Below are 13503 nucleotides of genomic sequence, written 5' to 3' on the forward strand. Positions count from 1 at the left end.
CCCAGCTGCTAGACTAGCTAACTTTGTTTTCAGCACTGAGTACAAACCTCACTTGCTCAGTAAAGTCTCCTCTTGAGCTCAGTAGACAGATGGGTATAAAGTACTATGTCACTATGAGGTTTGGAGACAAATATTTTCCAGTGAGCAAGAAGGTAAGTGCTGTGACTAGGTAAGTGGAGTGTGAAGGGAAGCTTGGGGTGAGAGGTGTAAGGTCTCTGGATTGAGATCAGTAATACAGATACTTCATTAATGTTTATCTCCATAAGAGCAAGCCTTTGTCTGTTTTGTTCACTCTGTCTTCTTCACCTAAGCTGGTAAGACTTAACACATACCAGTTGCTCAGTAAACATTTGGTGAATGAATAAATAAACATTTGGTGAATGATGGATAAAGAATGCGCAGTTTTTACTTTGAGTTGGGGCTCTCATTTTGGACCCATTCAGAAAGCATCTGGTTTCATTATGTCCTGGGAATCAGAATTAGGCAACCGGTCTCTAGTTAATAAGTCAGAATTGAAAATTTTGTGAACACTAGTTCATGGCTTAACTTGGACTCAGGAACTATACTGATCAATTGCAATACAACTATCTTCATTAAATTTAGGTCCTAAAATATTCTAAGAAAGTAAATTTTGCTGAAAAATGACTTCTGGAACAGATTTCAGGAAACAGATGGCTCTAGAGTACTATGTCGATGAGAATTTTGAAGACACAGTGTTTCAGAGAGTGAGACGGTGACTGCTGTGATTAGGTAAGTGGAATGTGGAGGAATGGATGGGGTGAGAGATGTAGAGTTTCTCGATTGAGATCACATACCCTCCATTCAACACTGAAACCTAACAGTAGAATGTCAGAGTAGATCTGGCTTGGAGCGGGGAGGTGATGGGAAAATAAGGATGTTCAAAAGGTGAAAAGAAAACATGGAAGAAGAAGAATTGAATGAAGGGCAGCAGTACCCAGAGACTACAGGGAATAAAAAGGGTCAAGAGAATGGCTGGGCATGGTGGCTCACACCTGTAATCCTAACACTTTGGGAGGCCAAGGTGGGCTGATCACCTGAGGTCGGAAGTTCGAGACCAGCCTGACCAACATGGAGAAATCCTGTCTGTACTAATAATACAAAAATTAGCTGTGCGTGGTGGCACATGCCTGTAATCCCAGCTACTCAGGAGGCTGAGGCATGAGATTCGCTTGAACCTGGGAGGTGGAGGTTGCAGTGAGCCGAGATCGCATCATTGCACTCTAGCCTGGGCAACAAGAGTGAAACTCCATCTCAAAAAAAAAAAAAAAAAAAAAAAAATCAAGAGATTCTAATCCCAGAAGCTGCCATTGACATAGGTGGGGGTTCTTGAGCCCACAACCAAGCTTCCTTCTCAGGCAATTGCCGACAGCCCCAATTAAGGAGATTGTCCAAGGCAGTCATAACTGCAATGTGCTCTCGTCCCTTATTTCTCATACGATTGCCTGGTCTAGAGCAGTTTCCTGAGCAGAAGTGAGCCATCCAGTTTCTTCTCTTGAAATCTGAAATCAGAATAGCGAGGAACTAGGAGAGTTATTTATCAGAACCTAAGCCTAAGATGTATATAGAAATGGGGCCAGAACTGGCTCCAAGGCAAGCCCAAGCTGAAGTTATGGGAGCAGAAACAAGGGGTGAGGAAGCAGATCTGCAGAGAGAAGATAGCCCAGGTCAGAGAGAGGCAGAGATGCAGGACTGTTTGCATCAGGGAGAGCAGTGGCTTGGGCCCTGTGCCTGCTAGTTTCTTGGATTCTGTTTCCAAGAGGCCTGCCTGGCTGGGTCAAGTAACTGAGTTCTGTATCTGTTCAATAAACTCTCCTTTAAGTGGGCTAGCTTAGCTTAAATGTATCCCTCTCTGTTCTCTATATTCAAAAGAAATTTGAGAAGCAATCGGTGGTTGAACATGCAATGGGGCAAATCATTTCAACATGAATTGGGGATGTGCCTGAGAAGACCCAACTTTCCCAAAGAAACCAAGAACACAGCCTTGGAAGAAATGAGCCGGAAATATCATGCTCATCTGTAAGTAAGCTGAAAGTTAGTTCTTGTGTGTATGTATACAGTGGCATTCTCCATTACTCACACTTGACTCAGGGAGATTCTCCTGATTGGACATCTGACCTAGTGTGAGTCAGGCTAATGCCCTGCAACGGAGGAACAATGCTATGGTGGAGCCCCCAAAACCAAGGTCCCAAGTGGAGACTCTTCTTTGTGGCCTTGGGAAGTGGTAGTGGAAATGACCAGGAAATGAATTGGTTTGGTTTTCCTCCCCATGGCAGCCTGGCCTTACCTAAGGGCTTGTAGGCCCTCTTTCCATGCTTTTCTAGATGATTTGTAAGGGATTGGTACCACACTGAGGCTCTTGTAAGATCACACTGGCTGCTATTCCCCTTGGACAGTGTCAGCCACCAGCTCTAAATGCCTTCCGATGTTCAAGGCTGCAGACTCAGCACCCACTTTGCTGGCCTACATGTTGCTCAGCAAGTGTTTCCTGAACATGCCCTGGGAGCCCGTTTCTGTAGCAGGTGCTCTGTGCGCTTGGCTTCTACATGTGAAGAAAACAGTTCATTGACTGCTTGATGTGCTCTCCTGTTGGAAAGGTTCTGCTGCTTTGGTGGGCATTGCCAGGGCAACCAGACCAAGAGTCTGTTAATTAATTAATGCAACAGTGATCACACCCAACATTAGCTTAACAGAAGAGAAAACTGATTAGAATAATTTGCTTCTTGGTGAGGAATGGGTCAAAGAGAAACGCAGAGTTTTACAGCCAAGTAGAAGCTTTGTCTCATTTTAAAGCTAACTGGAAAAAAACACAGATAATGGGTGTGGGTACAGTGATGGATGAAAATAGTTCATCTCATAATCAACCAGAAGACCAGCAGCTAAATATTGGAATGCTGCCTTTGGAGAAAAGGAAACCACAGCATCAAGAGTCAATCACAGGTGAGGCTCAATTGCAGAGTTAGGGTTCAGACCCCATGTAGAGGCTAGCCTTCTAGTCAGGGATCCTGAAAAGATCCACTTAGAAGGGCTCTGATGGAAACAGTTAGGAATTCAGGAAGAAAGACACAGACATGTATGTTTCGTGTAATTTTTTTGGTTTAATTGTGTGTATATGTGTTATAACAAAAATAATTTGTGATTGTCCAAGTTCTCCAAAGATTATTGATGGTTTCTTAAGTTTATTTTATACAAAAAAGTACATAATGGTTTTTTACTTAAGGATGCAAATTATTTTTTCCCACAGTCCTGGCTGTCAAAGCACAATAAGTGCTTTGAGCCCTATTCCTGAACCATAAGCTTTCTGGTGCACTCCAAAGGAACTCTTTTGTAAGCTGCACTAAGCCAATTAGATACTTTCTGTCTTCAAGATTTTACTCTAAGAAAGTAAATTAGTTAGTATTGAAAGCTTGGATAAGATGAGAAAGGAAGTCACAGTGACTTAGTGTTATGCAGCCGTTTTTTGTTTTTTTGTTTTTTTTTCATGAGAACCCAGAAACAGAGAACAGGACTAGAGAGAAGGAGAATTCATTCGTTCGTTCGTTCATTCATTCATTCATTCATTCATTCATTCATTCCTTATTCAAAAGTTTTACTGAGTCCCTTCTGTAAGCTATACCCTCTTCTGGGCACAGATGATACAACAGTGAATAGAACAAAGTTCCTTTCCTCATGGAATTTACATGCTAGTGAGGCAAAGGAGAGACAAGAAATAAATAAACATATTATATGCTCAGGCAGTAATAAGTGCTATGAAGGAAAATAAAGCTGCTAAGGCAATAGAGATTGAGGAGATTGAGAAGCTGCTATTTCAGATAAAGAGGGCAGGAAGGTGAAAGAGGAGAGTAATCCATGTGGACATCCAGGGGAAAGAGTGAAGTGGGTGGCTGAGAGGATTAGGGACAAGCTTCACGTAGTCCTAGAGAAATGGAGACAGGAATCTCAACATCTGGCCATCCTACCGCCCTTGGGTAGTGTAAGACACTCTGTCACGCATCTAATGAATTGTCCCTTTTAGCATAAGTTTGAGGGTTTTTCCTTTTTTGCAGCTAACAGATTCCATTTCTAAACCCAAAAGGTGAGTCTACAGCAGTTAGCTATGAGCTACCTAGAATTCCGGCCCGGGCTCCCTAGTCAGAGAGTGTGGCTCTTCACCACCACCTGATGGCAATGTCTTTGCAGCACAGGGGCCTTCACAAGGGCAAAACCCAGTCTGGGAGCCAAAGAGATGCCAAGAGATAATAACTCTGCAGCTGTTTCTTATTCCAGTGTTAGCAAATCTCGAAACTGGGAAGAATTATATTACTGAAAGCGTTAAAAGAGCATTTATTTGTGCCAGGGTCATTCCGTTTTGGTTGGAGCGTTCAGGGAAACATGGAGATGTGAGCTGTGATTTTTTGAATTGAGGGCAAGAGCTGGTCCACCTCTTGGATTTAGTTTATACAGATTACTCTTTGATGTTTCTGAATGATTCTGCATGTAAACCTGGGGTCTGATCTATTTCTGGCCTTATGATCTCACTATAGCTAAAAAACCAACCAATAAAATGGGAACTCTTTAGAATTACACGGACTCTTGAGGCACACAAGTACTCAAATGTCAGCAAGGAATATATGCAGTGGTGTAGCTGGGGGTTATGACTGCTGCTGCGCTTGTGTTCAAGGGAAATAAGATGTATTGAGTACCCTGGTGCCAGACACTTGACATATGTTATCTCCTATGCCCAAAGAATTTACCCCTTTCTAAAGATGAGGAAACTGAGCTTCAGAGAGATTCAGTACCTTGATGAATTAAAAAAAATGCTGATTTGGCCGGGCGCGGTGGCTCACGCTTGTAATCCCAGCACTTTGGGAGGCCGAGGCGGGTGGATCACGAGGTCAGGAGATCGAGACCACGGTGAAACCCCATCTCTACTAAAAATACAAAAAATTAGCCGGGCATGGTGGTGGGCGCCTGTAGTTCTAGCTACTCGGAGAGGCTGAGGCAGGAGAATGGCGTGAACCCGGGAGGCGGAGCTTGCAGTGAGCCAAGATTGTGCCACTGCACTCCAGCCTGGGCGACAGAGGGAGACTCCGTCTCAAAAAAAAAAAAAAAAAAAAAAAATGCTGATTTGTAGCTGGGTGCGGTGGCTCACGCCTGTAATCCCAGCACTTTGGGAGGCTGAGGCAGGCGGATCATGAGGTCAGGAGTTTGAGACCAGCCAGGTCAACATGGTGAAACCCTGTCTCTACTAAAAATACAAAAATTAGCTGGGCGTGGTGGCACGCGCCTGTAATCCCAGCTACTCAGGAGGCTGAGGCAGGAGAATTGCTTGAACCTGGGAGGCAGAGGGTGCAGTGAGCCGAGATCACCCCACTGCATCCCAGCCTGGGCAAAAGAGCGAGACTCTGTCTTGAAAAAAAAATGCTGATTTGCAAGCAATTGAAGATTTGTCTGGCTGATAAAGCAGGAACAGAATATTAAAAAGATTTTGGGGTGCTCACAGAGAACCAGGGCTAAGCTTCCAGAGGGGATCCTAACACCGGACTGCAAAACTGGTGTGACGAGGGAACCACGGCTACTCTCACAGAGAACTGCATGCCAGTATCTGCACCACTGCCATTTCTATTCAGGAACTCCGCTGGACTGCTTCTGCTCTTGCTGCCAGCACTGTGCTTCTTTTGCACCAGGAATTAGACCTTTACTCTGTCACTAGTCTCACTTCTCTTTTGTCTCACCAGCTCTAAGGTAAAAAGTTTGGTGCCAAGGCTTGATTGGCAGAGTATAAATCTGGGCTTTAGCTGCAAGGGAGGCTAGGAAAGGAAGTAGCTGGTATTTTTCAACTCTGTTGGCAAAGGTTGTTTCAGTCTCTCATCAAAGTGGGGGAATTCCCCCAAGATAGAAAGTGGCTCAGGTAGAGGCAGCCAAACAAAAGTCACATGCCCACCAGAGCTGCAGCGGTGACATAGTCAGTGAGGGGTGGGGTTGGTGCTCTATTTCCAGAGCCCACTTCATATTTCCTCTTGCAGGGGTGCCAAAGTGGAAGGCAATGCTCACTTTTTAAGGTGTTATTGAAAAACCATAGTGTTGAGCATTTTCAATATGCCCAACATTGTCACTAAGATGTGAGGGTATAAAGGTGCAAAAGACATGATGGTTGCCCTGCAAGTGATAACTTCATCTTCATCACATAGTCCTGAGCAACAGTAATGGATGACTAGTATATTGATTACCTTCAGTACCAGGTGCTTGGCATACATTATCTCTAAAGCCTGACAACAACCCTGCAAAAAGATACTTTTAATACCAGATGATGAAATTGAGACTAGAAAGGTTACATAGTATGTTCAAGTCACACAATTAATACGTAGCAAATCCCAGGGTAGAAAATGAGGTCTCTCTGGCCAACTCCAAACTGGGGAAACTGGGGCCAGAAAGATTCAGTCGTTTGGCAAAAGTCTGCTGTCAGTTGATAGCAGAGTTGGGATCAGAACTCTAGCCTCTGACTCCAGCCCTTATGAGCTGAGCTGACTCCATACTGTGTTCAGCACCACCTTTTTGTCTGGCGTTGCCTGGCCCCTCTTTACCTTCATCGTTCTGAATGCCTTTTATTCAGTCCTGAGGTTTTAAAACGTGTCCTTTCCAGCTTCATTGTTTTGAGGGACAGTGACCATCTCAGCTGATCCTGTGTGGGAGGGGGAGATGTCACTGAAGCCAGACCAACCAGAGACCTCCTGAGGGCAGGCTGGAGAATCAGGGCATCAGCCAGGTGATTCGTAAGGTCACAGCCTGATCTGCTCTCCATGATGAGGGTTCCTTCCTAGGGAGTGTCTCGTTTGTGGAGAGAAAGCTCTGGATCTTAACTCCCCTCTGTCACTGCTGGGCTTTGTCTCAGGTGGTCACCTTGACTGCTGGCAAATTCTATCCCTAAAGGACAAAGACAGTCGGCTGGTGATGGTGAACTTCCTAATGAGAAAAGAGGACTTTTGAAGAAAGAACCTGTTCAATGAGCACCGTTATTGTTTCAGAGAACCTGTGGCAGGGGCGTGTCATGAGTGAAGTTATGAGGGGGTTCAATGTGTGGTAGGGAGAGACGATATTATAAAAGAGGTCATGGGAGGCCAGGAGAAAGGAGAGATACAGAGAGAAAGGAGAGAGAGAGATAATATGAAGTAGGACAGTTGGTTCTTTACTCCACATCTTTCTCTTACACCTTCCACTACTGGCCCAGTTTCTGCCATGATTTTCTAACCTTAGTTTTCATATTGCCTCTTAATGTACACATGATCTATATCTAAGGGTTTAAACATTATTATTGTTGCTGTATTAGCATCAGTGGGCCATTTCCATTCAGTTTGTATAAATGGGATCTCATACCACCTCTCTGCCCCGAATTCTCTCTCTCTCTGTGTGTGTGTGTGTGTGTGTCTCTCTGTCACACACACACGCACACACCCCACACACTAGTGAAAACTGCAGGGTCATTTGGTGCACCCTGGGATTGTCTTTGAGAGTCCAAAGAAAAACCCATCAGCTGTCAAGGGTTTTAATTATTTATTTTTAATCACAAAGCAATGCATGACTATGTTCTGGTTGTAAAAAATTCACACAATACATCTGAAATGAAAGTCTCCCCAGGTGAAGAATTTTAAATAGCTCTGGTCCTTACCCACCAGCCCCTGGGTCTGTGGTGGACCAGTGCTGGGAGATGTAAATGGACCTGGTAAAGGTTTGGGGAAACACTGAACTCTTGTAATACAGGGAAGGCTGGGGAGGCAGGGATGACCTGTGAAAAGAAATGGGAGTAGTTAATAGAACTTATCCTTTATGTTTAGGAGTTGTTGACTTTGATAGGGATATGCTCTTCGATTTTTGCAGTTTTCTTTTAAGGGAGTAAGGAAGAGGAGGCCTGGGCTCCTGTATCTCTGTAGGGACTCACTCTTTTCTCTAATGGGCTGCCTTAAGACAGCATGCATACAGCATTCTGCTGTACTTGGCCATAGCAAGTGGTAAGATTTTCGTCAAATTCATGTCTTTCTCACCAATATTCTAATATTGGGTATTTCCTTTATGACTCAATGAGCCCCTGTATAAATTTGCTACGGGGCCAAATGGAGATGAATGAAGAGTTTTAGTAAAGAAGTCAGAAATATATTGAATGAAAGAAAGATCCAGATAGAAAGTCTCTTGGAGACCATTGATTTAGTTCTTCACTTTTCAGAAGAAGACATGAAAGTCCAGAGAGGTTTGGTCCAATGCCCCAAATCACATAGGCAGAGTTAGGAGCACAGAGAAAACCAGAATTCCGGTTTCAGACTCCCAGCCTGGTGTTCCTTCCATTACTCCAGTGTTGGAATCCAGCCGCCACTGTTAGCTACCTAGAAAACCTGGGCTGGTCTCAATAACCCTGGGCCCCAGTTTTATCATCACTCTATCTCTCTTAGGGTAGCATCGCTAAGAGCATCCAATAAAATTGTGACTGTTAAGTACCACGCAAATAGCCAAGCAATTTTCAAGTACAAAAAAAAAAAAAAATGAACTTCTTTTCAGTTACTGGAAAGACAAGCATTCTTCATTAGTTAGTCATGTACAGTAGCATTTTGTGAAGCACCACCTAACTGCATCAAAGATTTTAGGAATCTGGCCCTGGAAACTTTGCTGTTTTATTTTTATTTTTTGTCTTTTTAAGTTTCTTATAAATTGGTGTTATATGATCATAGGACATTATTTTACATTCATTTAGGTGTGATAATGGTGCTGTGCTTATGTTGGCAGATGTTATTAATTTGGGGAATGCATGCTGAAGTACTTCTGGGTTGTTTAGGGTTATTATTTAAGTGTTATATATTATGACATCTGTAATTTACCTTTCAATGGTTCAGCAATTATAAACCCATGCACATGTGGGCATGTACATATATATGGCAAAACATTAACTGTTTTTGAATCTAGGTATATTACATGTGTGGGTGTCGAATATACTATTGTTCTATTTTTCCATATGTTTGAGAATTTTTATAATAAAGTGGCCTGTAAAATAAATTCTTCCAGTGGTACTGATTCTGTTTTGAGAACCACTGATGTAGAGCTATAGAACACGTGACCAGTGACAGTCTGCGAGTGGTCTCTCTATGTGACTAATTATGACATGGGATTGTCTATGCTCCTGGTTCCAGTTTAAGAAGAAAATAAAAGAAAATCTTTTAAATTTCCTCCTTGATGTCTCATCAGAATTGGAGCCACTTTTCCTCTGCAATACTGGTGATGTTCTATTTTCCTTTGCTTTGTTTTGACAGTCTGATTTGTCTGTTAGACTGAAATATTGAAACAGTATGCCATCTTTCCCATTTCCAGGGAGGCCTACAGGTGGAACTGATTGGACTTGAAGGTATTGATTAGATGAGTGGTTCCCAAACTTGGGTGCCTAGAGACATCATCGATAAAATTTCAGCAGGCTTAGGGTGAGGCAGTGGCATGTGACTCTTAGCAATAACAAGAGATAATTCTAATGTATATCTAGGTTTGAGACCCAGTGTTTTAAACTATGATGACAATAAAGTCAAGGTCATGGGTTTGGTTCCCAATTTAAGAGATATTTAGCATTTCATGAAGAAAAGTTCTATTCCATGGTTACATTCTCTACACCATACTCTGTTCTACCATTTTAAAATAGGGGTCCTGGCAGAAAAAAAATGAACCAGGAAAAAGAAAAAGATAAATGAATTAGGGTAATTTACAACAATGACAACAACAAATATATATATATATAAGCACAAAATCATATATATATAAAATATGATTTTTCCTTCCTGTTAGAACTTGGTACATTCTGTTACAGAGGTGGCTGCATGTTATTGATGGGTGAAAACAGGTTTTTATTCGTTGTTCTTTGATTACCAAATGTATCAACTACCTCAGGAATTTTGGATGAAAAGGTAAAAACGTTTTGTCAGCATCAGTGAATCGTGATAAAAATGAGTGATGTTTTTAATGAAAAACACTTGATGAACACTTACCAGGCAAGCATGAAAGGAGAAATTGAACCTCAGGAAACAGAAAAATTAACCCCCACTCACCAAACCATTTTTGTTATTAACACTTTCTGGGGCCTCTAAAAGAAAGGAAATGCTGTAAAGGAAAACAAGAGCAGCTGTCTGGCTTGGCCTTGGTTTCTGCAGCAAGAATCAGCAGGATCCTTCACCGGCACACCATAAAGCAGCTTCCCTTGTTCTTATGTAATATGTCTTTGCAGCTTAAACCTTTAATTAACCAAAGATGTCATCAAGAAAAGTTTGCTAAGGAAGAGGATGCCTGGTTTAATTAAAAAGATCTTTAATAGTTATTAAGGAAATCAATTTGGAATTCAGGCCTGAGAGCAGTGATGGGGGAAGAAATCACTGAGAGGAACTTTTCCATCTCTCTGGGTAATGGATTTTAACCCTTTGATCTACTCTGCTTTAAAACCCCCAGGGAAGTGGTCCAGGGCATGGAGAGGGATGCTTGTCACTCATCATTTTTAAATCTACATCCCAGATCTAAGACAGCAGTTCTGCCTTATATGGCAGAAGCCCAACCTTTCTGGAATGCAGTTATCCTGGCAATTGAAAGAAATAGGAAACCTTTATAAATTGAAAATCTCCTACCTCATAAGTATAAGCTATTTTTTTCCCCAAAGAGATGCATTATTCCTCCCTGAGGATTTACACTTGGACTGTACATCAGGCGTTTTCCCATTACTGCTCCAACTGGCCTTCTTCGGATCAAGCTAGAAAAAGGGATTTGGCTCTTTGGAGCATAAGAGAAATATTATTTTCACTTGTCTCATGAAAATGATGACACAAAAGGTGAAATAGCCAGAGGATGGGCAAAATAAATTGTGTGGCAAAAACTGTGAAAGGAAAAGAGTTTTTATTTTAAAAAACAGCATTCTGCCAACAGGGGAATGATACTAATATCATCATCTGACGCAGCCCCGTTGAGTTCAAACGCTGAAAGCACTTCTCAAATAATCTATGTTTAATTAACATTTGCACAGCACTTAGAGAGGGAAACTGAAGACAGGTGCAGTGCAGAGCTGCAAAAATGACTTTCCTGTTGCAATGTAGCTATTTCTCAGGTGGACTGAGGCGCCTCTATCTAGGACTCAACATTACTCAACAGAAACCCAAGAAGAAGGACCAGATCTTTTAACACTCAAGCCTTTGTTCAAATCACCAGCTTACATTTTCTAGAAGAGCTGGAATAGGCCTTATTTATTTGTATTCCTCACAGCAAATTGCCCAGAGTCTTGGTCACAGTGTCTTTGTTCATTGTTTTGCTCATTACCTAGAAACTTCTGGGCTTAGCAGCCTCCCCACCCCACCGTAGAAATGCCTCAGCTCCCTGATTCACTTGTCCTGTGAAACCTAGTGAGGGATGTCACTTGGGAGCAATGTTGGGTAATGTAGATATGTTATAGCCCACAGTTTACCAATGAACTCATCTTGCTGTAGGCAGCTCGTGCAATTTCTCTGGGATCCACTTTTCTCAATTACAAAATGAGGAGTATTGAACTACGTCAGAGTCCAAGGCCCCTCCTAATATAATCTGGTGCACTCTTTCCCCTTTGTCCTAGCTGGGTAGATCTGTTCCCACATTAGAAGATGGAAACCGGGAAAACTTCAGTGCTTATGGAAACATTGGTGGCTGGAGTAGAGGTTGCAAACTGGCAAGCAGCAGGCTGGATTCAGACTGCAGACGTGTTTATTTAGCTCATCCAATGTTTTGGTGGGCTGGTGGTGGGGGTGATTGAATTAACTGATGACAGCTAAAATCAAGGAGGTTTCACATCGTCATCTGGACTTATGCTTTTGTTGAAAGGTTGGAAAACTCTGGCAACACTTTACTGGCACTGGCAATGATGAGTTGGAGCTGATTCCTTGCTAGTCCAGTGTGGACCCCACTACTCCCTACTGTGTCCTCAACATGAAGTTTGAATAGCAGTTTCATTGTTGTCATTGTGTTTATGCTGTTTTTCCCCCGACCCTATCCCATTTCACTCATTCATGTTACTTTCATGGCCCATGTAGGTATGTGAGTGAGAGGAAGAGGTTGTTGGAAGAATGATGGGAGTCTGGTGTCAGGAATCCCTTGCCCTTCAAAGAGACAGTGTGCTGCTACCTGGCTGCTTCCATGATCTGCAAAGTGGGTAAAACATCTTCAGCTGGGTGGATAGGATAAGACTGTCATTGACTGATATGCGCAACCTAATTACTTCTTTAGTTACTTAAAGCTGGCTTCATTTGTCCAAATTGTCTCTTCTTTGGATAAGCATCTTGACTATTGTTTACTTAGAATAATGCCCCACATGAACATTTAGAGTATCCCAAGTTCAGCACACACACAAAACAACTTAAATAGCAAACCCACATTTTTATTCATCTAAGAAAAGCAATTTTCCTTCTAGAACCATCACCAGAAGTCCTCCTGCTGATTAGAGTGGCCTCTAATTTGTTGTCTAAAATAGAAATTTCTTGAAAGTAAAATGAGGCAGTATAATAATTATGCCAGAAAAATCAGAATAAACCAGGAATTTCCCAAGCAAACTGGAGCATAAAGCCACCCTGCTCAATGTGCAATATCTGGTAGTGACTTGATGACAAAATCTGCTGTCAGTCACTAGAGGTTATACTGGATCGTCCCAGGTCCACTCCTGGAGTATGCTTGGCTCCTCTTGCTGTTGAAGTCCTAGCCAGACTGGAGAGGCCCCATGACAGTTCTATTCCTTCTTGGATTTGAGATCGCCTGCCCACTTCTACCTTTCACTCATGCCTCTAAGCTTAAGCCTAACAGGAAAGACTGTCTTTGTCAGAGATAATGCAAGTGGCTCTCAGATTTGGTTGTCTGAAATTGGGGACCTGGGGAGTGACATCTGTCCTTAGATCCTTCTATTTCTTCTGCCTGTGCTGCCCTCTTTCAGAGTGTCCTCTAGATAATTCAAGGGAAATAATTTTCTTTTTCTTTCTTTTCTTTTCTTTCTTTTTTTTTTTTTTGGAGACGGAGTTTCGCTCTTGTTGCACAGGCTGGAGTGCAATGGTGCAATTTCAGCTCACTGCAACCTCCGCCTCCTGGATTCAAGCAATCCTCCTGCCACAGCCTCCCGAGTAGCTGGGATTACAGGTGCCTGCCACCATGCCTGGCTAATTTTTGTATTTTTTAAAAGAGACGGCGTTTTGCCATGTTGGTTAGGCTGGTCTCAAACTCCTGACCTCAGGTGATCTGCCCTCCTCGGCCTCCCAAAGTGCTGGGATTACAGGCGTGAGCCACTGCACAGGTCTCTTTTACTTTTCTTTAGGCAAACTGGGTTGCACCTTCATGCTAGAACTTTGCATATTCTATAGGGGCTAGGGGGAGGTGGGGGAAATTTCTCAGATCACCACAGGGCACCATCACTGAAGATCAAACCACTTTACACAAACAGCAAAGACATATCATTGTAGCAGTATTAAGTTTTACACTTGGCATTTGGGT

General features: G+C 42.7%; 1 protein-coding gene across 1 annotated transcript in view; it reads left to right on the top strand.

Moving 5' to 3' along the window:
• The window catches only part of CAPN14 (calpain 14), an 88652-nt gene extending 76368 nt beyond the window's left edge, over nucleotides 1-12284 (top strand). Inside the window, exons 28-30 of the mRNA XM_063622742.1 lie at nucleotides 658-750; nucleotides 1891-2037; nucleotides 12063-12284. The gene's annotated coding sequence lies outside the window, so the exon portion shown is untranslated. The remainder of the gene's footprint in view (nucleotides 1-657; nucleotides 751-1890; nucleotides 2038-12062) is intronic.
• The last annotated feature ends 1219 nt before the right edge of the window (nucleotides 12285-13503 follow it).

The sequence above is a fragment of the Symphalangus syndactylus genome, chromosome 18, assembly GCF_028878055.3.
Source record: "Symphalangus syndactylus isolate Jambi chromosome 18, NHGRI_mSymSyn1-v2.1_pri, whole genome shotgun sequence".
Taxonomy (NCBI): Eukaryota; Metazoa; Chordata; class Mammalia; order Primates; family Hylobatidae; genus Symphalangus; species Symphalangus syndactylus.